This window comes from Drosophila suzukii, unplaced genomic scaffold (genome assembly GCF_043229965.1).
Source record: "Drosophila suzukii unplaced genomic scaffold, CBGP_Dsuzu_IsoJpt1.0 scf_18, whole genome shotgun sequence".
Lineage (NCBI taxonomy): Eukaryota > Metazoa > Arthropoda > Insecta > Diptera > Drosophilidae > Drosophila > Drosophila suzukii.
Window position 1 is genome coordinate 495,028 of NW_027255905.1, and position 25,704 is coordinate 520,731.

The 25,704-nt window shown below is 42.7% G+C and overlaps 1 long non-coding RNA gene across 1 annotated transcript; it reads right to left on the minus strand.

Annotated features, from left to right (window-relative positions):
- Positions 1-23,567: 23,567 nt before the first annotated feature.
- LOC136117082 (uncharacterized) lies at positions 23,568-25,499 on the minus strand. The gene is made up of 2 exons (XR_011605596.1): positions 24,701-25,499; positions 23,568-24,645 (listed from the first exon to the last, which is right to left on the minus strand). It is a non-coding gene; the product is annotated as an uncharacterized lncRNA (long non-coding RNA).
- Between the last annotated feature and the right edge of the window lie 205 nt (positions 25,500-25,704).

Below are 25,704 nucleotides of genomic sequence, written 5' to 3' on the forward strand. Positions count from 1 at the left end.
AAGCTTAATTCTAGATATAAAAAACAAGTAGTTAAGGAAAATCTCCCTAACAAAGTTATTATAAATAACAGAAACCGTACGATTCATAAAGATAATATTAAATAATTTGTTTCAAATTACAGATAATGATTTCAATAATGTACTTATTATTGCTGGTAGCTACAACCAAATCCGAAATTATGGATTACACGAACCATGATTTCCTTCTTTACAAGGATACCAAAGATGTTCTTATTTATGAATCATACGCAGATTTATTTCATATAACTAATATAAGTCTTTATAGAGATATAATTAATCTTGAAACAGAATTTCTAAAGAGTCACGACAGCAACAATTTTCTTTGGCAAATATCCCACGATTTAAAAATTATTTAAATACTTGTCTCCCAAATTTTACCCATTAGATCGAAAAGAGGCATTAATGAAATAGGCACTATTGGGAAATGTATAGCGGGAACACCATATCATAATGATTTCATAACTGTCCAAAATAAAATCGATGATTTAATACAAAATAATAACGATCAATTCGTTATTAATTTTAAAATATTTAAAGAGATAAAATCTTTATCTGAAGAATTCAAAACAGCCTTTAAAGATCAAGAAATTCCGCTTAGAAAATATCGTCTGCGTTGCTTACTTACGATCTTATGAATTTAATGGACACAATTACACTCGCCAAAATTGATGTATTTAATACTAAAATTCTAAACAATGACGATGTACAAGAACATTATAAGCACGAGGATACCCCTGTAATTTTAACAGACCTTTTAGATATATCTGAATTTAAAATCGCTTTGCACAAAGATCATATTATAATTTACATAAAATACCCTATTATTACCGATCGTTGTGACGTTTACAATTCAAGATCCATTTCACATGATGATGGAAAATTATTAATTGATAATCACGTCGCAAAATGTAGAAATAAGTACTATGTAATGTCTAATTTTAAGACAGAAATAGACCAGAAGGTTCTTGTTTCACCACATTACTAAATGGAGAAAAATCTTTTTGTAACAAAATCAGAGAAAAAAACAAGGAAGAACGCTATAGTCGAGTACCTCGGCTATCAGATACCCATTACTCAGCTATATGGAGATATGCAAGCAGAACAGCGATATTAAAATGCGCCACCTACCGGCGGTATACAGATTTAAGCGTTATGGGCGTTAGAGTGGGCGTGACAAATTTTTTTTTTGGATCAATCGATAGGTATCGACGAGACCAATACATTTCAGTTAAAATTTTTTATCTAGCATGAAAATTGTGGGCGTCACAGGTTTTCGCGGTTTGTGGGCGTTAAAGTGGGCGTGGCAAACTTTTTTTTGGGTCAATCGATAGGTATTGATGAGAACAATACATTTCAGTTAAAATTTTTATTCTAGCATCAAAACTGTAGGAGCCACAGTTTTGGGCGGTTTGTGGGCGTTAGAATGGGCGTGGCACTGTGCTGAAACAAACTTGCGCTGCGTAAGAAGCTCAGGAATCTGCACGCCAAATCTCGATAGCCTAGCTTCCATAGTTTCCGAGATCTCAGCGTTCATCCGGACGGACAGACAGACGGACAGACGGACAGACGGACAGACGGACAGACGGACAGACGGACATGGCTAGATCGACTCGGCTAGTGATCCTGATCAAGAATATATATACTTTGTGGGGTCGAAAACGCTTCCTTCTGCCTGTTACATACTTTCCGACGAATCTAGTATACCCTTTTACTCTACGAGTAACGGGTATAATTAAAATGTAGATGTAATCCAAGATGGAGCCATTTTTGTAAATGGAGAAAATACAGTTAACAGTTAACATCACAGCTCGAAAATATACAGATTTTTTAATATCCGAATATATTATATCTAATGATTCGGAACTCTCTTTTGATAATATTAACATACTAAATCCATTTATTCAAATTAAACAAACTCAAATATCAGTTACGTTAATATTAATCATATTCACATTTATATATTTAATTATTAGGATTATATTCAAATTCAGAAAATTTTAAATATTCAAGCCATGGCAAATTCGTATAGAAATCGAACCAGAAAGCAATATTTCCGATATTGAGATAAATAATATCCTCGACAATGAAAATACCCTAGAAGAAAATATCATTGTCGAATTAACCAACCAATTACATTCAATTTACCCATCAGTTCCAATGAATCGGGACGATTGAATTTAGAATGGGGGGAGTTATGTGACACATTATTTAGGGGCTCTTACCCAATTTATAAACAACTTTGAGCCGAGAGCTAATCTCCAAATAAGTCTGACAGACCCGAGAGAAATCCGTGGTCAGCTATTTCTGTCAACCAGGCCTCCAAATCATTCCCACCCAGATCAATTTCACGCAGTCTAAATCAAGCGGATGCTGTAAACATCCAAGCCGATATTGTAAACAATCGGAGTCCCAAGCGAGCCCTGAGTCCGCTAACGTAAACAAAAGATCCCCAAAGCGAGCCCCGAGTCCGCTAGCGTAAACAAAAAGATCCCCAAAGCGGTCCATAAGCTCCGCTAATGTAAACACCAATTTCCGGCCAAGATTGGACTTCGAATTTAACTGGCAAATTGCATCATCCTATTTTTCGAATTTCTTGAGTCATTCTCTTCATCAATTTTTGGGGATAAAATCTCTTAAGCCGAGGTTTGATTATTGATCTTTAAACTAGAGAGCAGGAGTCCGTTTTTGAGATCCGAATCGAGCAGTAGGACAATTCAAAAAAAGTACAAGAGCAGTGAATTAAATAAGTTCGACCTGTTGAAAAATTGTAATAGTGAATCAATTCACTAGTGAGAAACTTAATTTGCACATATACTGTTGAAGCAAATATCTTTAAATATTTTAATTGTGGCTTACTGTTGTGTCACATTTCAAATGGAGTTTTCTTATCCTGAAACGCCCTACTTGGAGTTCTGTTTATTAAATATGTTGCTGTTAAAACATCCTCACTCCAAAAAAATTTATTTAATATAGATTTACTAATCATTGCTCTAGCCTTTTCATTTATGGATCTGATCATGCGTCCAGAAACTCCATTTAACTGCGGTGTATGTGGAACCGTTAAATGGTAACTTATGCCTTTTTCACTACAATAAGCTTTCATCTCATTTGACAAATATTCTCTGCCATTTTCGATGTAAAGATTGACAACCTTTATGTTGAAGTGAGCTTCACTCTTTACAAGGAAATCTTTGAAGAAATGAAATACTACTTCAGTAATGTGTATATTGATCGAAAAGGTTACATAATAGTTTTTCTTTATTCTATACTTTCTCAAATGGAAGTCTAGCTTGCTTACCATTTATTCAAGCTTCGCATAATTCATTATTAATGGTACTATTTTTTACTGGTTCTATATCTTCAAACACATTATTTCGAACAATTTCTAAAAACTTTCCCTTGCTAATACGAGGGCAGTCCGATAAGTACTTAGCCTCACCGCCCGATGGCGTCACTATCGCAAGAGAAATTTACTATCGTGTAGTACATTCTCGTAGACGGCTTGTTCAGTCCCACGGTACTTGGTTCGTATACACAGCTGATAGCCCTGCCAACTGAAGACAAAGGTCAGGACATCTGGCAACTCTACAGAGCTTGGGGGAAGAAGGAGAGAACTACGAGCTTCAGCGACGGGAACAACATCGGCTGCTTTTACTTTCGGTCCATTGCGACCCATTTTCATTTGTAAAGTTAATTAACGATCAAGAGTGAAGTGTACGCATTATAAGCTAATGAATAAAGACTAAACTGTTATCTGTGAACTTCAGTCGTACCTACCCCCAAGAGCCCCTCTTACTATGACAGCCGTACATAGCATTCTCGTCACGGCGTCACAACTTAACATGGTGGCCCATGAGAGACCCTTGTTTGAAGTTGAAAAATCTCAGTTGGATCTTTCATTTGTTAGTTATAACGCCTAACACCAATCACGCCATCTAACACGAATTGCGATCGTCTCCCTTTGTGCCCCCAACACGTGCTCTCACACCGACAGAGCACAGTCATCAATACCAACACACCCGGTCGGCTGACAGCGCTTCTACACACATACACACGCGGGTGCTGCAAGAAGGCTCGTTATCATTTCGCAACCAGGAAAAAACTCCTACTCAAAGCGGAATCGGAAAACAGTACAGCCTGCGCTCACGCTGTAGTCAACGTTATGTAAATTCAGTCGTAAGCAGAAGGGAAAGATCACGTGAGTACGGGTGCCTTTTTTGATTTATCAAGCAGAGCTAGCTAGGTTCAAAACAATTTGGTAAAAATTCTCATAAAATGTCTGACCACGAAGCTGATGATCCGGCCTTAGCAGGTTTTATTACACTTCAAAAAAAGCGCCTTCGAAGTCTAACACGTCTGCAGCAGAACTATAAGAAGGATTCCGCGTCTCGAAAAACTGAAAGCTATTATATGAAGCGCCTGCAGCAAATCGAGAGTTTAAACGCAGCCTTTGAGACCACTCATCAAGTAATCATCTGCACCGAGGGATATGCCAAATCGGACTATTACGCCAAGAAGATCGCCGTCAGTTTTGAGGATCTGTACATGGAAACTTATTGCCTTGTAGCTGAATAAAGTTCCCAGCGAATAAAGTTCCCAGTGACGCCGTCCTCAGCCTCGGCACCAACCGCCGTGTCGACAATTGCCGACGCACGTGTCCACATGCCACAACTGCCAGTGCCCAAGTTTAGCGGAAACTGCGTGGACTGGCCAGGATATTATGACGCCTTCACTCGGTTAATTCATCAAAATGAGCGGCTGGACAATATTCAACGGTTTCATTTCCTCAAGGAATCTCTGCCAGCTGGTCGAGATGCTGATATTCGTCAAATTCCTTTGACGGCCGCTAACTATACGGTGGCATGGGACACACTAATTCAGCGCTCTACCAATCCCCGCGTGGTCTTCTCCAATCACATGAACGACTTGTACCAGTTGCCAAGCCTAAGCAAGGAGAAGCCCGATGATATTCGATCTATGATCAGTGCAGTCAACGTCTGTGCAGCCGCCTGTAACACCCTCAACGCGTCACTGCAGGACGGGGATCACCGGCTCGCCCATTATTTGACTGCAAAATTACCCAAAGAAACGCACTCCGCCTGGGAACATCATCTCGGCAGTCAAACCCACATTCCCTCGTACAATGATCTCCAACAGTTTCTCAACAACCGGTTAATCACCCTGGACGCCATTGAAAATAGAAACTGTACCACAAAACGTATCTCGGTTTATAACACCCACGCGCAACCAAGCCCCCCTGTGCTTCGTTGCCCACACTGCAATGGTAATCATATCCTTCGTCGATGTCCGCGATTCCTAAGCTTGGATTGCTACCAACGTAAGGAGGTCGTGAGTAAGTCAAACCTATGCCTCAACTGCCTGAGCAAATCGCACATGCTTGCCCGCTGTTCAAGTGTAAAGAATTGCTACCACTGTGGACAACGCCACCATTCTCTACTTCATCCGGCAGCGGCGCCAAGCATAACTCAAGCATCCCAACCTTACTCGCCGACCGTATCATCCAGTCAACCACATATCGCTTCGATTATGAATACCGACACCTCACCAGTTAGCCCCCTAATCCAAACCTCCAATGTTATTCTTCCACAGCCTCCCACGCAACGCGACAGAATATCCTATTAGCTACCGCACGGATTATTGTTTGCCACCCCCAGAGCGGCGCTCTAGCATCAATAACTGCCCTCATCGATCAGGGGTCGGAAGCTACAATAATCTCAGAGCATACCGTCCAAGCTCTCCAACTTCCACGATGCAGAATCCGCGCTTCGATCTCCGGCGTCGGCCAAACTACTGGTCAACGGTGCAACTTTGCGGCAAGATGCTGCATCCGAACGTCGCTAAACCCAACGCCCAATCTAGATGTTGACTCTGCGTACGTTCTGAACTCGCTGACCTCACCTCTACCAAACCAATCGTTCTCGCCTCAAAATTGGAAACACATCAACGGACTCCAGCTCTCGGATCCTCTATACTATCGCTCGAAGTGCATAGATCTCATCATCGGAGCCGACCTCATGGCGAGTCTTGTCCTTCCGGGAACCCAAATCGGAAATCCAGGCGAACCCATTGCACAAAATGCTCACCTAGGTTGGATGATACTCGGCAAGTTCCAGGATTCAATTCACACATATCATATTCGCTGTCATCAAACCGCCCTAGATACGGAATCGCTTTTGAAGAATTTCTGCGAAATAGAATCTATCCCAAGCCGATCACTTCACTCTGACGAAGAGCGGTGGTGTGAATCCTTATTTAAGGAAACGCACACACATCAACCAAACGGAAGTTTTATGGAACCTTTCAAATGACATTTCGATTCCACAATGGCCCTAGGAAAATCGCATCAAATCGCTTTAAACAGGTTTCTACAATTAGAGCGGCGCTATCAACGGGATCCAGACAAATGGATTCGCTACAAGGAGGGAATCGAAGAATATTTTGAATTGGGACAAATCACACCAGCAGTCTCTAGTGAGAGATCAACAGTCAGTACCTCCACAAAAACCGGTCGGGTTGAATCCTGCGTTCTTCCTCATCACGCTGTCTATAAAGAAGACAGTCTTACCACCAAACAGCGCATTGTATTCGACGCATCGGCAAAGACCTCAAACGGTCGATCTCTAAACGATGTATTGTCCGTAGGACCCACTCTACAAAATGATCTCCTTGCAGTGTTGCTGAATTGGAGACAGTACAGACATGTTTTCACCGCCGACATCCAGCGCATGTACCGTTGCATCGACGTACATCCAGACGACACGCAGTACCAGCGGATTTTATGGCGGGCGGCGGATGGAAACATCAAGGAATACTGTCTGTCAACTGTAACTTTCGGGACCGCTTCTGCACCATTCACCGCCATCAGAGTCGTTCGTCAACTTGCGGAAGATGAACGCGAAAATTGTCCAATGGCGGAAGAGGTCTTAAAGCACGAAATCTACGTCGACGATATTCTTTCTGGTGATCACACGATCTCAGCAGCACAAAACAAGAGCTTACAAATACAGAACGCTCTAAAATCCGCAAATATGGAATTAAGAAAATGGTCTAGCAACGACAAAGCGCTCCTAGACAGCATTCCTTCATCAAGCCGATGCAATCAAACTTCACGAAGCTGGGACAGCTCTGATACAGTCAAAACCTTAGGAATGCATTGGTTACCTAACCAAGACTGTTTCACCTACAAATTGCAAGCGAGCATTCCCACGGGTTCAACCAAAAGAGAAATTCTTTGGAGAATCGCCAGACTTTTCGACCCCTTAGGATTAATCGCTCCTATTCTCATTTCAGCAAAATTAATTCTAAAGGAAGTCACAATGGCACACCTACATTCCGAGAACGATCGCAAGCACTTAGGGTGGGACGACCCAGTGCCCAGTTCCATCGCTAACAAATGGAAAAGGTTTCGTGTCAATCTAGAGGACATCAGCAAAATCCGAATACCTCGCAGCGTACGGTATACGCCAGACTTTAGCCATGATATCCAGTTGCACGCTTTCTGCGACGGGTCCACTCACGCCTACGCAGCGGCGGCTTACATGCGCATACCCCAACCGGATTCATCGTTTTATACCACAAAATCCAAAATCTCTCCAACGAAACCCCTCACGATCCCGAGGACCGAGTTATGCGGCGCTGTACTGGCGACCAAACTAACTAAATGGGTATTAGCAAACCATCGTTGGAAAAACGCTCAAATCTCCGTCACATACTGGACGGACGCCACTATCATTCTCCACTGGATCAAAGGAGATGTTACTAGATGGAAAACGTTTGTCGCCAATCGCGTTGCCTATATTCTGGACCACAGCGATTCAAACCAATGGAGACATGTTCCCACGGTAGATAATCCAGCAGACAGCGCCACAAGAGGACTATCCCCATCAGAACTCTCCATCTTTAATCTCTGGTGGCACGGACCATCACGGTTGAGGCAACACTCCAGTGAGTGGCCGGACACAGAGGTACCGAACATGAAATTTGATAAGCAGTCCCTAGACGCAAAATCTCTTCGGATTCGTTTGCACACCACCCAAGTAGACATTAATATCATTGAGCGGTTTTCGACTTACACCAAACTCGTTCGAGTCATAGCATACATACTGCGCTTTTGTCACAACACTCAATCGAAGAAAACCAGATCTTACGGTCAGCTGTCGCCGGACAATGCACTTCGCTGCGTCGTGAAATTAGTACAAGCCGAAACCACCTTTCAATCCGACATGCACGCGATCCTCGCAGGAAATCTTCTGCCTCCGAAGAGCATCCTAAGAAGTCTCACTCCCTTTCTTGACGACGGCATCTTACGCGTTCGCGGTCGTCTCAAACATTCCAACCTTTCTTTCGATCGCAAACATCCAATCATCTTACCGCAGCGTCATTTCTTTACAGAGCTGGTAATTCAGAACTCCCATCAAGCTACCCTGCATGGCGGCACTCATCTTACTCTAGCCCACACGAGGTACAAGTTCTGGATTCCAAATGGAAGACAAGCCGTCCGAACAATCCTTCGAAAATGCATCACGTGCTTCCGCGCGTCACCTAGCATCGGAAGTCAATTGATGGGCGACCTGCCGGTACACAGGGTCAACCCACCGAACCGCCCATTCCTTGCGACCGGCGTCGATTATACCGGGGCAATCGAAGTCAAGGCAGCACGGCTTCGTGGGACAAGTACTTACAAGGGATACATCGCTATTTTCGTCTGCTTGGCTACAAAAGCAGTTCACCTAGAAGCGGTTACCGGACTCTCATTGGAACACTTCCTACTAGCATTTTCTCGTTTCACTGGTCGCCGAGGACCAGTTCAACATATGTATAGCGACAACGGAACAAATTTCGTTGGCGCCAATAAGGTATTAGCAAGCGCACCACAGGCGGATCGCGACCACACTACGTGCCCTACATGGCATTTCACTCCGCCATACTCCCCCAATTTCGGAGGCCTTTGGGAGGCCGGGGTCAAGTCCGTCAAGCATCACCTAAAAAGGATTTTTGGAAGTCACAAGCAAACTTATGAGGAACTCGCAACGGTGCTTATCAGGATTGAAGCTTACCTAAACTCTCGGCCACTTTGACCGCTAACAGCTGATCCAGACGACCTAGAAGCTCTCACGCCGGCACACTTTCTCGTTGGTGACACCCTGCTCAAACCTGCCTACTGTCGCCCTCAAAACTCGTCGTTCCGTGAGCAATTTCTGTCTCATCAAAATTTGATCCGTCAGTTTTGGACGCAATGGAGCTGAGATTGGCTGTCCCATCTTCAGACGCGCCCAAAATGGTGTCAGGAAAAGGAGAATTTTGGAATCAATGAACTAGTACTCATCAAGGACGATCAACTGCCTCCATGGCAATGGCCGCTCGGCAGAATTATTAGTCTCCATCCTGGAGAGGATTCACTTGTTCGAGTTGTAACACTAAAAACAAAATCAGGCAGTCAAAAACGCTCCATCTCCAAGCTTTGTCGCTGCCGATCTCATGCTAATATGAACCAGCTCTTGCTCCCTTGGTATTCAATTGCATCCGTATGTCATTTCTCTTTCTCTTTGTCTTAGCCGCTACACGTACAAGGGAATTTAGATCCAGAATCCTGAACAACCCATGTATCATGTTGATTTCGCATTGGCGGGCGGCATGTTCAGTCCCACGGTACTTGGTTCGTATACACAGCTGATAGCCCAGCCAACTGAAGACAAAGGTCAGGACATCTGTCAACTCTACAGAGCTTGGGGGAAGAAGGAGAGAACTACGAGCTTCAGCGACGGGAACAACATCGGCTGCTTTTACTTTCGGTCCATTGCGACCCATTTTCATTTGTAAAGTTAATTAATGATCAAGTGTGAAGTGTACGCATTATAAGCTAATGAATAAAGACTAAACTGTTATCTTTGAACTTCAGTCGTACCTACCCCCAAGAGCCCCTCTTACTATGACAGCCGTACATAGCATTCTCGGCACGGCGTCACAACTTAACACGGCTACTATCGAAATTTAAGCCGAATCGGACTCGTAATTTTGTTTTGACTGCGTGTGGAATCGGACGTGTCCGCGGATTTTTAGAAAAATTGAGAAAGAGCACTATCGGTCCGTGATTCGATTCTTGTTTTTGGAAGGGAAATTGCGCAGCGAAATAAAAGAGCGCTTGGATGTTGTGTACTCTTCTCCTTTGATGGCAACCGTCAAAAATTGGTTTAACGAGTTTCAACGTGGTCGCACGTCGGATTTTAATGAGCCACGCCCAGGTGCCCCGAAAACGGCTACCACGGAGGATAACGTGACAAAAATCCACGATCTCGTATTGGCAGACCGCCGATTAAAGATGTGCGAGATAGCTGAGACAGTAAGCATGTCAAAACACCGCGTGGGTCATATTCTGCATGTAATTTTGGGCATGAGAAAGCTGTCGGCGCGATGGAAGCCGCGTTTGCTCACTCCGAACAACAGACGCAACCGTGAGACCACTTCAGAGCAGTGTTTAAGCGCAATCCGAAAGAGTTTCTGCGTCGTTTCGTGATCGTCGACGAAACATGGATCCACTGGTACACACCAGAGACCAAGGAACAGTCGAAACAGTGGACTTCACCTGACGAACCTGCTCCGAAGATGGCGAAGACGGTCCCATCGGCCGGAAAGGTGATGGCCCCGCGTTTTTTGTGATTCACAAGGTGTGATCTACATCGACTACCTGTGGAAGGGAAAAACGGCCGCAGGGCTGTACTATGCCGAATTATTGGGCCGATTCGTCGCCGAATTGCAGAAAATACGGCCCCATTTGGCGAAGAAAAAAGTGCTCTTCCATCATGACAACGCACCGGCTCACACTTCCGTCCTCGCCAAGGCCAAATTGGTCGAATTGGACTAAGAACTGCTACCTCGTCCACCATATTCTCCAGATTTGGCCCGGTGTGACTTATTTTTGTTTCCAATCTTGAAAAAGTCACGCCGCCACAGAGGCCTATTTTGCAGACCTCGAGAAAACTCATTTTTCAGACGGGTTAAAGAAGTTGGAGCCTCGCTGGGTCAAGTGTATCGGGCTAAAGGGAGATTATGTTGAGAAATAAATCGCCACTTTTCCAACATTTTCGTTTTTCTTTTGGAGGCTAAGTACTTTTCGGACCATTCTCGTATGTCCTCATCTTTCATGCCGCAAACTATAGCTTTGATTTCTATTTGAGTCAGTTGCATATGCTTTATGGTTCATTTTAAAACTAACAATCGATACATTGCTTTTACACATACCTTCAAATACTCCTTGTCCATTCATTGATATTCGTACTCCCTTTGAATTAAATTCAACTGTCGAGCCTGCATCTTGGAGACGGACAGTAGATTTTGTGGTACATCTTTGCAGAAAAGAACATTTTCCAGTGTAATGCTCGAATTAAGATTGCTGCGTAGTTGGGCAGTTCCCTTTGCAGAAACATATATGTATGCATCTTCTTTGGCTATTGCAATCTCGATTGGTGTATTCAGTGTCGAATAGATTCATGTTGTTTATAATGTGGCCTGAAGCTCCCGAGTCCAATATGAAGGATACATCAGCGTCACCTGTATAACTTTTCCCTTCCTCAACATGAATGCAATCGATCTACCTGTTTTGGCATTAGCTACTTGGGCTTGTTTCTCCTTATCCTTATTCTCCAAGCTTCTTTTGAAACTGAAACAATTTTTCTTGAAGTGCCCTTTTTTACCGCAATGGTGACATTGTAAATTGGATTTACAGTTCTTCGATGGCTTGGCCTTGTGTTTGCTACTATTTAAAGATGAGCTTAATCTAATTGATTATTCCGAATTTATAGTTAAAGCAGCACAAAAATATAGTTTAACAATTCATTTAATAACCAACCAACGACCTTTTGACATACTATTTAATAAAATCAAACAAGGAGATACTCCTAAATTATTGCAACAAGCTCAAGAGAAAAGGTTGCATTTTCACAATTAAGACAGATAAAATAAGAATTATCACGTAGGAGAGGTAATTTACGAAAAGAAACACGGGGAAAGAAACAAGCTTAATTCTAGTTATAAAAAACAAGTAGTTAAGGAAAATCTCCCTAACAAAGTTATTATAAATAACAGAAACCGTACGATTCATAAAGATAATATTAAATAATTTGTTTCAAATTACAGATAATGATTTCAATAATGTACTTATTATTGCTGGTAGCTACAACCAAATCCGAAATTATGGATTACACGAACCATGATTTCCTTCTTTACAAGGATACCAAAGATGTTCTTATTTATGAATCATACGCAGATTTATTTCATATAACTAATATAAGTCTTTATAGAGATATAATTAATCTTGAAACAGAATTTCTAAAGAGTCACGACAGCAACAATTTTCTTTGGCAAATATCCCACGATTTAAAAATTATTTAAATACTTGTCTCCCAAATTTTACCCATTAGATCGAAAAGAGGCATTAATGAAATAGGCACTATTTGGAAATGTATAGCGGGAACACCATATCATAATGATTTCATAACTGTCCAAAATAAAATCGATGATTTAATACAAAATAATAACGATCAATTCGTTATTAATTTTAAAATATTTAAAGAGATAAAATCTTTATCTGAAGAATTCAAAACAGCCTTTAAAGATCAAGAAATTCCGCTTAGAAAATATCGTCTGCGTTGCTTACTTACGATCTTATGAATTTAATGGACACAATTACACTCGCCAAAATTGATGTATTTAATACTAAAATTCTAAACAATGAAGATGTACAAGAACATTATAAGCACGAGGATAGACCTGTAATTTTAACAGACCTTTTAGATATATCTGAATTTAAAATCGCTTTGCACAAAGATCATATTATAATTTACATAAAATACCCTATTATTACCGATCGTTGTGACGTTTACAATTCAAGATCCATTTCACATGATGATGGAAAATTATTAATTGATAATCACGTCGCAAAATGTAGAAATAAGTACTATGTAATGTCTAATTTTAAGACAGAAATAGACCAGAAGGTTCTTGTTTCACCACATTACTAAATGGAGAAAAATCTTTTTGTAACAAAATCAGAGAAAAAAATTAAAATGTAGATGTAATCCAAGATGGAGCCATTTTTGTAAATGGAGAAAATACAGTTAACAGTTAACATCACAGCTCGAAAATATACAGATTTTTTAATATCCGAATATATTATATCTAATGATTCGGAACTCTCTTTTGATAATATTAACATACTAAATCCATTTATTCAAATTAAACAAACTCAAATATCAGTTACGTTAATATTAATCATATTCACATTTATATATTTAATTATTAGGATTATATTCAAATTCAGAAAATTTTAAATATTCAAGCCATGGCAAATTCGTATAGAAATCGAACCAGAAAGCAATATTTCCGATATTGAGATAAATAATATCCTCGACAATGAAAATACCCTAGAAGAAAATATCATTGTCGAATTAACCAACCAATTACATTCAATTTACCCATCAGTTCCAATGAATCGGGACGATTGAATTTAGAATGGGGGGAGTTATGTGACACATTATTTAGGGGCTCTTACCCAATTTATAAACAACTTTGAGCCGAGAGCTAATCTCCAAATAAGTCTGACAGACCCGAGAGAAATCCGTGGTCAGCTATTTCTGTCAACCAGGCCTCCAAATCATTCCCACCCAGATCAATTTCACGCAGTCTAAATCAAGCGGATGCTGTAAACATCCAAGCCGATATTGTAAACAATCGGAGTCCCAAGCGAGCCCTGAGTCCGCTAACGTAAACAAAAGATCCCCAAAGCGAGCCCCGAGTCCGCTAGCGTAAACAAAAAGATCCCCAAAGCGGTCCATAAACTCCGCTAATGTAAACACCAATTTCCGGCCGAGATTGGACTTCGAATTTAACTGGCAAATTGCATCATCCTATTTTTCGAATTTCTTGAGTCATTCTCTTCATCAATTTTTGGGGATAAAATCTCTTAAGCCGAGGTTTGATTATTGATCTTTAAACTAGAGAGCAGGAGTCCGTTTTTGAGATCCGAATCGAGCAGTAGGACAATTCAAAAAAAGTACAAGAGCAGTGAATTAAATAAGTTCGACCTGTTGAAAAATTGTAATAGTGAATCAATTCACTAGTGAGAAACTTAATTTGCACATATACTGTTGAAGCAAATATCTTTAAATATTTTAATTGTGGCTTACTGTTGTGTCACATTTCAAATGGAGTTTTCTTATCCTGAAACGCCCTACTTGGAGTTCTGTTTATTAAATATGTTGCTGTTAAAACATCCTCACTCCAAAAAAATTTATTTAATATAGATTTACTAATCATTGCTCTAGCCTTTTCAGTTATGGATCTGATCATGCGTCCAGAAACTCCATTTAACTGCGGTGTATGTGGAACCGTTAAATCGTAACTTATGCCTTTTTCACTACAAAAAGCTTTCATCTCATTTGACAAATATTCTCTGCCATTTTCGATGTAAGGATTGACAACCTTTATGTTGAAGTGAGCTTCACTCTTTACAAGGAAATCTTTGAAGAAATGAAATACTACTTCAGTAATGTGTATATTGATCGAAAAGGTTACATAATAGTTTTTCTTTATTCTTTACTTTCTCAAATGGAAGTCTAGCTTGCTTACCATTTATTCAAGCTTCGCATAATTCATTATTAATGGTACTATTTTTTAATGGTTCTATATCTTCAAACATATTATTTCGAACAATTTCTTAAAACTTTCCCTTGCTAATACGAGGGCAGTCCGATAAGTACTTAGCCTCACCGCCCGATGGCGTCACTATCGCAAGAGAAATTTACTATCGTGTAGTACATTCTCGTAGACGGCTTGTTCAGTCCCACGGTACTTGGTTCGTATACACAGCTGATAGCCCTGCCAACTGAAGACAAAGGTCAAGACATCTGGCAACTCTACAGAGCTTGGGAGAAGAAGGAGAGAACTACGAGCTTCAGCGACGGGAACAACATCGGCTGCTTTTACTTTCGGTCCTTTGCGACCCATTTTCATTTGTAAAGTTAATTAACGATCAAGAGTGAAGTGTACGCATTATAAGCTAATGAATAAAGACTAAACTGTTATCTTTGAACTTCAGTCGTACCTACCCCCAAGAGCCCCTCTTACTATGACAGCCGTACATAGCATTCTCGGCACGGCGTCACAACTTAACATGGTGGCCCATGAGGGGACTCTTGCTTGAAGGTGAAAAATCTCAGTTGGATCTTTCATTTGTTAGTTATAACGCCTAACACCAATCACGCCATCTAACACAAATTGCGATCGTCTCCCTTTGTGCCCCCAACACGTGCTCTCACATCGACAGAGCACAGTCATCAATACCAACACACCCGGTCGGCTGACAGCGCTTCTACACACATACACACGCGGGTGCTGCAAGAAGGCCCGTTATCATTTCGCAACCAGGAAAAAACTCCTACTCAAAGCGGAATCGGAAAACAGTACAGCCTGCGCTCACGCTGTAGTCAACGTTATGTAAATTCAGTCGTAAGCAGAAGGGAAAGATCACGTGAGTACGGGTGCCTTTTTTGATTTATCAAGCAGAGCTAGCTAGGTTCAAAACAATTTGGTAAAAATTCTCATAAAATGTCTGACCACGAAGCTGATGATCCGGCCTTAGCAGGTTTTATTACACTTCAAAAAAAGCGCCTTCGAAGTCTAACACGTCTGCAGCAGAACTATAAGAAGGATTCCGCGTCTCGAAAAACTGAAAGCTATTATATGAAGCGCCTGCGGCAAATCGAGAGTTTAAACGCAGCCTTTGAGACCACCCATCAAGTAATCATATGCACCGAGGGATATGCCAAGTCGGACTATTACGCCAAGAAGATCGCCGTCAGTTTTGAGGATCTGTACATGGAAACTTATTGCCTTGTAGCTGAATAAAGTTCCCAGCGAATAAAGTTCCCAGTGACGCCGTCCTCAGCCTCGGCACCAACCGCCGTGTCGACAATTGCCGACGCACGTGTCCACACGCCACAACTGCCAGTGCCCAAGTTTAGCGGAAACTGCGTGGACTGGCCAGGATATTATGACGCCTTCACTCGGTTAATTCATCAAAATGAGCGGCTGGACAATATTCAACGGTTTCACTTCCTCAAGGAATCTCTGCCAGCTGGTCGAGATGCCGATATTTGTCAAATTCCTTTGACGGCCGCTAACTATACGGTGGCATGGGACACACTAATTCAGCGCTATAACAATCCCCGCGTAGTCTTCTCCAATCACATGAACGTCTTGTACCAGTTGCCAAGCCTAAGCAAAAAGAAGCCCGATGATATTCGATCTATGATCAGTGCAGTCAACGTCTGTGCAGCCGCCTGTAACACCCTCAACGCGTCACTGCAGGACGGGGATCACTGGCTCGCCCATTATTTGACTGCAAAATTACCCAAAGAAACGCACTCCGCCTGGGCACATCATCTCGGCAGTCAAACCCACATTCCCTCGTACAATGGTCTCCAACAGTTTCTCAACAACCGGTTAATCACCCTGGACGCCATTGAAAATAGAAACTGTACCACAAAACGTATCTCGGTTTATAACACCCACGCGCAACCAAGCCCCCCTGTGCTTCGTTGCCAACACTGCAATGGTAATCATATCCTTCGTCGATGTCCGCGATTCCTAAGCTTGGATTACTTTCAATGTAAGGAGGTCGTGAGTAAGTCAAACCTATGCCTCAACTGCCTGAGCAAATCGCACATGCTTGCCCGCTGTTCAAGTGTAAAGAATTGCTACCACTGTGGACAACGCCACCATTCTCTACTTCATCCGGCAGCGGCGCCAAGCATAACTCAAGCATCCCAACCTTACTCGCCGACCGTATCATCCAGTCAACCACATATCGCTTCGATTATGAATACCGACACCTCACCAGTTAGCCCCCTAATCCAAGCCTCCAATGTTATTCTTCCACAGCCTCCCACGCAACGCGACAGAATATCCTATTAGCTACCGCACGGATTATTGTTTGCCACCCCCAGAGCGGCGCTCTAGCATCAATAACTGCCCTCATCGATCAGGGGTCGGAAGCTACAATAATCTCAGAGCATACCGTCCAAGCTCTCCAACTTCCACGATGCAGAATCCGCGCTTCGATCTCCGGCGTCGGCCAAACTACTGGTCAACGGTGCAACTTTGCGGCAAGATGCTGCATCCGAACGTCGCTAAACCCAACGTTCAATCTAGATGTTGACTCTGCGTACGTTCTGAACTCGCTGACCTCACCTCTACCAAACCAATCGTTCTCGCCTCAAAATTGGAAACACATCAACGGACTCCAGCTCTCGGATCCTCTATACTATCGCTCGAAGTGCATAGATCTCGTCATCGGAGCCGACCTCATGGCGAGTCTTGTCCTTCCGGGAACCCGAATCGGAGATCCAGACGAACCCATTGCACAAAATGCTCACCTAGGTTGGATGATACTCGGCAAGTTCCAGGATTCAATTCACACATATCATATTCGCTGTCATCAAACCGCCCTAGATACGGAATCGCTTTTGAAGAATTTCTGCGAAATAGAATCTATCCCAAGCCGATCACTTCACTCTGACGAAGAGCGGTGGTGTGAATCCTTATTTAAGGAAACGCACACACATCAACCAAACGGTAGTTTTATGGAACCTTTCAAATGACATTTCGATTCCACAATGGCCCTAGGAAAATCGCATCAAATCGCTTTAAACAGGTTTCTACAATTAGAGCGGCGTTATCAACGGGATCCAGACAAATGGATTCGCTACAAGGAGGGAATCGAAGAATATTTTGAATTGGGACAAATCACACCAGCAGTCTCTAGTGAGAGATCAACAGTCAGTACCTCCACAAAAACCGGTCGGGTTGAATCCTGCGTTCTTCCTCATCACGCTGTCTATAAAGAAGACAGTTTCACCACCAAACAGCGCACTGTATTCGACGCATCGGCAAAGACCTCAAACGGTCGATCTCTAAACGATGTATTGTCCGTAGGACCCACTCTACAAAATGATCTCCTTGCAGTGTTGCTGAATTGAAGACAGTACAGACATGTTTTCACCGCCGACATCCAGCGCATGTACCGTTGCATCGACGTACATCCAGACGTCACGCAGTACCAGCGGATTTTATGGCGGGCGGCGGATGGAAACATCAAGGAATACTGTCTGTCAACTGTAACTTTCGGGACCGCTTCTGCACCATTCACCGCCATCAGAGTCGTTCGTCAACTTGCGGAAGATGAACGCGAAAATTGTCCATTGGCGGAAGAGGTCTTAAAGCACGAAATCTACGTCGACGATATTCTTTCTGGTGATCACACGATCTCAGCAGCACAAAACAAGAGCTTACAAATACAGAACGCTCTAAAATCCGCAAATATGGAATTAAGAAAATGGTCTAGCAACGACAAAGCGCTCCTAGACAGCATTCCTTCATCAAGCCGATGCAATCAAACTTCACGAAGCTGGGACAGCTCTGATACAGTCAAAACCTTAGGAATGCATTGGTTACCTAAACAAGACTGTTTCACCTACAAATTGCAAGCGAGCATTCCCACGGGTTCAACCAAAAGAGAAATTCTTTCGAGCATCGCCAGACTTTTCGACCCCTTAGGATTAATCGCTCCTATTCTCATTTCAGCAAAATTAATTCTAAAGGAAGTCACAATGGCACACCTACATTCCGAGAACGATCGCAAGCACTTAGGGTGGGACGACCCAGTGCCCAGTTCCATCGCTAACAAATGGAAAAGGTTCCGTGTCAATCTGGAGGACATCAGCAAAATCCGAATACCTCGCAGCGTACGGTATACGCCAGACTTTAGCCATGATGTCCAGTTGCACGCTTTCTGCGACGGGTCCACTCACGCCTACGCAGCGGCGGCTTACATGCGCATACCCCAACCGGATTCATCGTTTTATACCACAAAATCCAAAATCTCTCCAACGAAACCCCTCACGATCCCGAGGACCGAGTTATGCGGCGCTGTACTGGCGACCAAACTAACTAAATGGGTATTAGCAAACCATCGTTGGAAAAACGCTCAAATCTCCGTCACATACTGGACGGACGCCACTATCATTCTCCACTGGATCAAAGGAGATGTTACTAGATGGAAAACGTTCGTCGCCAATCGCGTTGCCTATATTCTGGACCACAGCGATTCAAACCAATGGAGACATGTTCCCACGGTGGATAATCCAGCAGACAGCGCCACAAGAGGACTATCCCCATCAGAACTCTCCATCTTTAATCTCTGGTGGCACGGACCATCACGGTTGAGGCAACACTCCAGTGAGTGGCCGGACACAGAGGTACCGAACATGAAATTTGATAAGCAGTCCCTAGACGCAAAATCTCTTCGGATTCGTTTGCACACCACCCAAGTAGACATTAATATCATTGAGCGGTTTTCGACTTACACCAAACTCGTTCGAGTCATAGCATACATACTGCGCTTTTGTCACAACACTCAATCGAAGAAAACCAGATCTTACGGTCAGCTGTCGCCGGACAATGCACTTCGCTGCGTCGTGAAATTAGTACAAGCCGAAACCACCTTTCAATCCGACATGCACGCGATCCTCGCAGGAAATCTTCTGCCTCCGAAGAGCATCCTAAGAAGTCTCACTCCCTTTCTTGACGACGGCAGCTTACGCGTTCGCGGTCGTCTCAAACATTCCAACCTTTCTTTCGATCGCAAACATCCAATCATCTTACCGCAGCGTCATTTCTTTACAGAGCTGGTAATTGGCGGCACTCATCTTACTCTAGCCCACACGAGGTACAAGTTCTGGATTCCAAATGGAAGACAAGCCGTCCGAACAATCCTTCGAAAATGCATCACGTGCTTCCGCGCGTCACCTAGCATCGGAAGTCAATTGATGGGCGACCTGCCGGTACACAGGGTCAACCCACCGAACCGCCCATTCCTTGCGACCGGCGTCGATTATACCGGGGCAATCGAAATCAAGGCAGCACGGCTTCGTGGGACAAGTACTTACAAGAGATACATCGCTGTTTTCGTCTGCTTGGCTACAAAAGCAGTTCACCAAGAAGCGGTTTCCGGACTCTCATTGGAACACTTCCTACTAGCATTTTCTCGTTTCACTGGTCGCCGAGGACCAGTTCAACATATGTAAAGCGACAACGGAACAAATTTCGTTGGCGCCAATAAGTTATTAGCAAGCGCACCACAGGCGGATCGCGACCACACTACGTGCCCTACATGGCATTTCACTCCGCCATACTCCCCCAATTTCGGAGGCCTTTGGGAGGCCGGGGTCAAGTCCGTCAAGCATCACCTAAAAAGGATTTTCGGAAGTCACAAGCAAACTTATGAGGAACTCGCAACGGTGCTTATCAGGATTGAAGCTTGCCTAAACTCTCGGCCACTTTGTCCGCTAACAGCTGATCCAGACGACCTAGAAGCTCTGACGCCGGCACACTTTCTCATTGGTGACACCCTGCTCGCACCTGCCTACTGTCGGCCTCAAAACTCGTCGTTCCGTGAGCAATTTCTGTCTCATCAAAATTTGATCCGTCAGTTTTGGACGCAATGGAGCTGAGATTGGCTGTCCCATCTTCAGAGGCGCCCAAAATGGTGTCAGGAAAAGGAGAATTTTGAAATCAATGAACTAGTACTCATCAAGGACGATCGACTGCCTCCATCGCAATGGCCGCTCGGCAGAATTATTAGTCTCCATCCTGGAGAGGATTCACTCGTTCGAGTTGTAACACTAAAAACAAAATCAGGCAGTCAAAAACGCTCCATCTCCAAGCATTGTCGCCTGCCGATCTCATGCTAATATGAACCAGCTCTTGCTCCCTTGGTATTCAATTGCATCCGTATGTCATTTCTCTTTCTCTTTGTCTTAGCCGCTACAGGTACAAGGGAATTTAGATCCAGAATCCTGAACAACCCATGTATCATGCTTATTTCGCATTGGAGGGCGGCATGTTCAGTCCCACGGTACTTGGTTCGTATACACAGCTGATAGCCCTGCCAACTGAAGACAAAGGTCAGGACATCTGTCAACTCTACAGAGCTTGGGGGAAGAAGGAGAGAACTACGAGCTTCAGCGACGGGAACAACATCGGCTGCTTTTACTTTCGGTCCATTGCGACCCATTTTCATTTGTAAAGTTCATTAATGATCAAGAGTGAAGTGTACGCATTATAAGCTAATGAATAAAGACTAAGCTGTTATATTTGAACTTCAGTCGTACCTACCCCCAAGAGCCCCTCTTACTATGACAGCCGTACATAGCATTCTCGGCACGGCGTCACAACTTAACACGGCTACTATCGAAATTTAAGCCGAATCGGACTCGTAATTTTGTTTTGACTGCGTGTGGAATCGGACGTGTCCGCGGATTTTTAGAAAAATGGAGAAAAAACAATATCGGTCCGTGATTCGATTCTTGTTTTTGGAAGGGAAATTGCGCAGCGAAATCAAAGAGCGCTTGGATGTTGTGTACTCTTCTCCTTTGATGGCAACCGTCAAAAATTGGTTTAACGAGTTTCAACGTGGTCGCACGTCGGATTTTAATGAGCCACGCCCAGGTGCCCCGAAAACGGCTACCACGGAGGATAACGTGACAAAAATCCACGATCTCGTATTGGCAGACCGCCGATTAAAGATGTGCGAGATAGCTGAGACAGTAAGCATGTCAAAAGACCGCGTGGGTCATATCCTGCACGTAATTTTGGGCATGAGAAAGCTGTCGGCGCGATGGAAGCCGCGTTTGCTCACTCCGAACAACAGACGCAACCGTGAGACCACTTCAGAGCAGTGTTTAAGCGCAATCCGAAAGAGTTTCTGCGTCGTTTCGTGACCGTCGACGAAACATGGATCCACTGGTACACACCAGAGACCAAGGAACAGTCGAAACTTCACCTGACGAACCTGCTCCGAAGATGGCGAAGACGGTCCCATCGGCCGGAAAGGTGATGGCCCCGCGTTTTTTGGGATTCACAAGGTGTGATCTACATCGACTACCAGTGGAAGGGAAAAACGGTCGCAGGGCTGTACTATGCCGAATTATTGGGCCGATTCGCCGCCGAATTGCAGAAAATACGGCCCCATTTGGCGAAGAAAAAAGTGCTCTTCCGTCATGACAACGCACCGGCTCACACTTCCGTCCTCGCCAAGGCCAAATTGGTCGAATTGGGCTAAGAACTGCTACCTCGTCCACCATATTCTCCAGATTTGGCCCGGTGTGACTTATTTTTGTTTCCAATCTTGAAAAAGTCACACCGCCACAGAGGCCTATTTTGCAGACCTCGAGAAAACGCATTTTATCAGACGGGTTAAAGAAGTTGGAGCCTCGCTGGGTCAAGTGTATCGGGCTAAAGGGAGATTATGTTGAGAAATAAATCGCCACTTTTCCAACATTTTCGTTTTTCTTTTGGAGGCTAAGTACTTTTCGGACCATTCTCGTATGTCCTCATCTTTCATGCCGCAAACTATAGCTTTGATTTCTATTTGAGTCAGTTGCATATGCTTTATGGTTCATTTTAAAACTAATAATCGATACATTGCTTTAACACATACCTTCAAATACTCCTTGTCCATTCATTGATATTCGTACTCCCTTTGAATTGAATTCAATTGTCGAGCCTGCAGCTTGCATCTTGGAGACGGACAGTAGATTTTGTGGTACATCTTTGCAGAAAAGAAAATTTTCCAGTGTAATGCTCGAATTAAGATTGCTGCGTAGTTGGACAGTTCACTTTGCAGAAACATATATGTATGCATCTTCTTTGGCTATTGCAATCTCGATTGGTGTATTCAGTGTCGAATACATTCATGTTGTTTATAATGTGGAAGCTCCCGAGTCCAATATGAAGGATACATCAGCGTCACCTGTATAACTTTTCCCTTCCTCAACATGAATGCAATCGATCTACCTGTTTTGGCATTAGCTACTTGGGCTTGTTTCTCCTTATCCTTATTCTCCAAGCTTCTTTTGAAACTGAAACAATTTTTCTTGAAGTGCCCTTTTTTACCGCAATGGTGACATTGTAAATTGGATTTACAGTTCTTCGATGGCTTGGCCTTGTGTTTGCTACTATTTAAAGATGAGCTTAATCTAATTGATTATTCCGAATTTATAGTTAAAGCAGCACAAAAATATAGCTTAACAATTCATTCAATAACCAACCAACGACCTTTTGACATACTATTTAATAAAATCTGTAACGAACACACTCTATGAGCGTTGTCCACCCTAACACCTCTGTCTACGCTTTGACCGGCCTGCTCAGGGAGATGGGTGTGGGTTTGTGTTAAGATGAAACAAGAGTGTCACAGAACTAACAATAGTAGACAGAGAGACGGTAACGATAAGGATTTTTAACCCATCGGCTAAGATTCGGACGAGAGACTGTACCTATCGAAGACGGAGGCCCAGATGTTATTGGCCACCTTCTATACCCACCCTACCTGTGAAGTCACATTAGACTCCACCCTTAAAACAACCGCTGCGCTACATCCTCTAAGGTGCCCTCAAAAGATCACAAATTAATTCATCTTAAATTTCATTTAATACGGCAAATACGATAATATGGTTCATGGTTCTTAATACTACAAATCCTAACACTAAAGCCTTAGAACTAAGCGTTCTTTACGCCAAAAGACTCTCTATATGATCGAGTGTCAGTACAAGATTATCAAATAGGAAAAGAAATGGATATTTTGTTTACGTTAAATTATTACGAAACTGATTACATATTTTATCGATGTGCGGTAAGCTTATTCAAAAATTACAGGAAATCACTTAAGCGGATTACGTTAAATTATATAAGTGCAAACGATTCTTATTTAATATTTATATCAATACGCGAATGTGGAAAAATTACATGTATATATTGGTACCAAAAGTGTGCGGGCTCAGACAAGAATGAATATATATGTAGGAATGTAAATGATTTACGGCTATGCCGTACTTACGAACTCTCCAACGAAGTCAGCAGGCCTGATGACGATCGATGTGCGCTGTAGGATAATTTAATTTAAGTGTATATATGTCATACTATGTCGTAAGCACACACGCAAGTATAAAAGCTAAATAGGAATCGTAAATTAAATTAGAAACTTGTCGTACAAATATTTAGAATAAGAAAATTAAACTACAATCGCTTTAGCGATACAAAAACGAGTTGGCAGTCCCGGCCAAAATTATCTGGAAGCAGAATTGGAACTGAAATTCCAATTGGGATGCGGCGTCCGCCTCCGCTGTCTTGCCCGAATTACGCCGATTCGGCGCCGGTGCGTATTTCGCCCGAACTGCAACTTGATCTGACTTGTAGATCGTCGTGCGGACTTGGCAAGGTCAAAACCTCACGGGGGTTCACTGCGGCGATCCTTGAAGCCGCTTATGGTTTGCCGATGATGAAATTAATCCAGGTGTGGCAAAGAAGACAGATTCCTTTCACGCGGTGTGCGGTATAAGAATCCCAAATGGCGATTATGGCCTGGCGCTGAAGAAATGTATGGTTCCGCTGATGAATCGCTGCACGCGGCACCTGCTCCTTGCTGTGCGCAGAGGGAGGACTGTAAAACTTCCGTCAATTCCGAGAATTTGCACGTGGGTCTGGTCACTGCTGTTTTCCGGGAATTACAATTAGATTTTTCCAATATATCGTCGAATAATCTTACCACCAATATTGGGAATGATAACAGGTCGTACTGCTCAACCAAAATTCCTAGAATTTCACACGCGGATGTGTGGATGCGAACGGGTTTGAAAATTATAGCACTTTTTGCAGGGAACGAACCGATCTCGGGAGAAGCTTTCGATAAAGAGGAGGAAATCATGGCGTCTAGAGTGGATGTAGGATGCACAAAATCCCCAAAATCCATAAAAATGGTATTTTTGGTATTCTAGCGAGGATCGGATTCTTGCTACTGAAGGGTTGCATCTGGGCTATTTATGTTAATTACCATGGGTAATGTCTTGACTAGGAATGCCAACTTGGCCGAAAATACTGACTCCCACAAATCAAACAAGGAGATACTCCTAAATTATTGCAACAAGCTCAAGAGAAAATGTTGCATTTTCACAATAAAGACAGATAAAATAAGAACTATCACGTAGGAGAGGTAATTTACGAAAAGAAACACGGGGAAAGAAACAAGCTTAATTCTAGATATAAAAAACAAGTAGTTAAGGAAAATCTCCCTAACAAAGTTATTATAAATAACAGAAACCGTACGATTCATAAAGATAATATTAAATAATTTGTTTCAAATTACAGATAATGATTTCAATAATGTACTTATTATTGCTGGTAGCTACAACCAAATCCGAAATTATGGATTACACGAACCATGATTTCCTTCTTTACAAGGATACCAAAGATGTTCTTATTTATGAATCATACGCAGATTTATTTCATATAACTAATATAAGTCTTTGTAGAGATATAATTAATCTTGAAACAGAATTTCTAAAGAGTCACGACAGCAACAATTTTCTTTGGCAAATATCCCACGATTTAAAAATTATTTAAATACTTATCTCCCAAATTTTACATATTAGATCGAAAAGAGGCATTAATGAAATAGGCACTATTTGGAAATGGATAGCGGGAACACCAGATCATAATGATTTCATAAATATCCAAAATAAAATCGATGATTTAATACAAAATAATAACGAT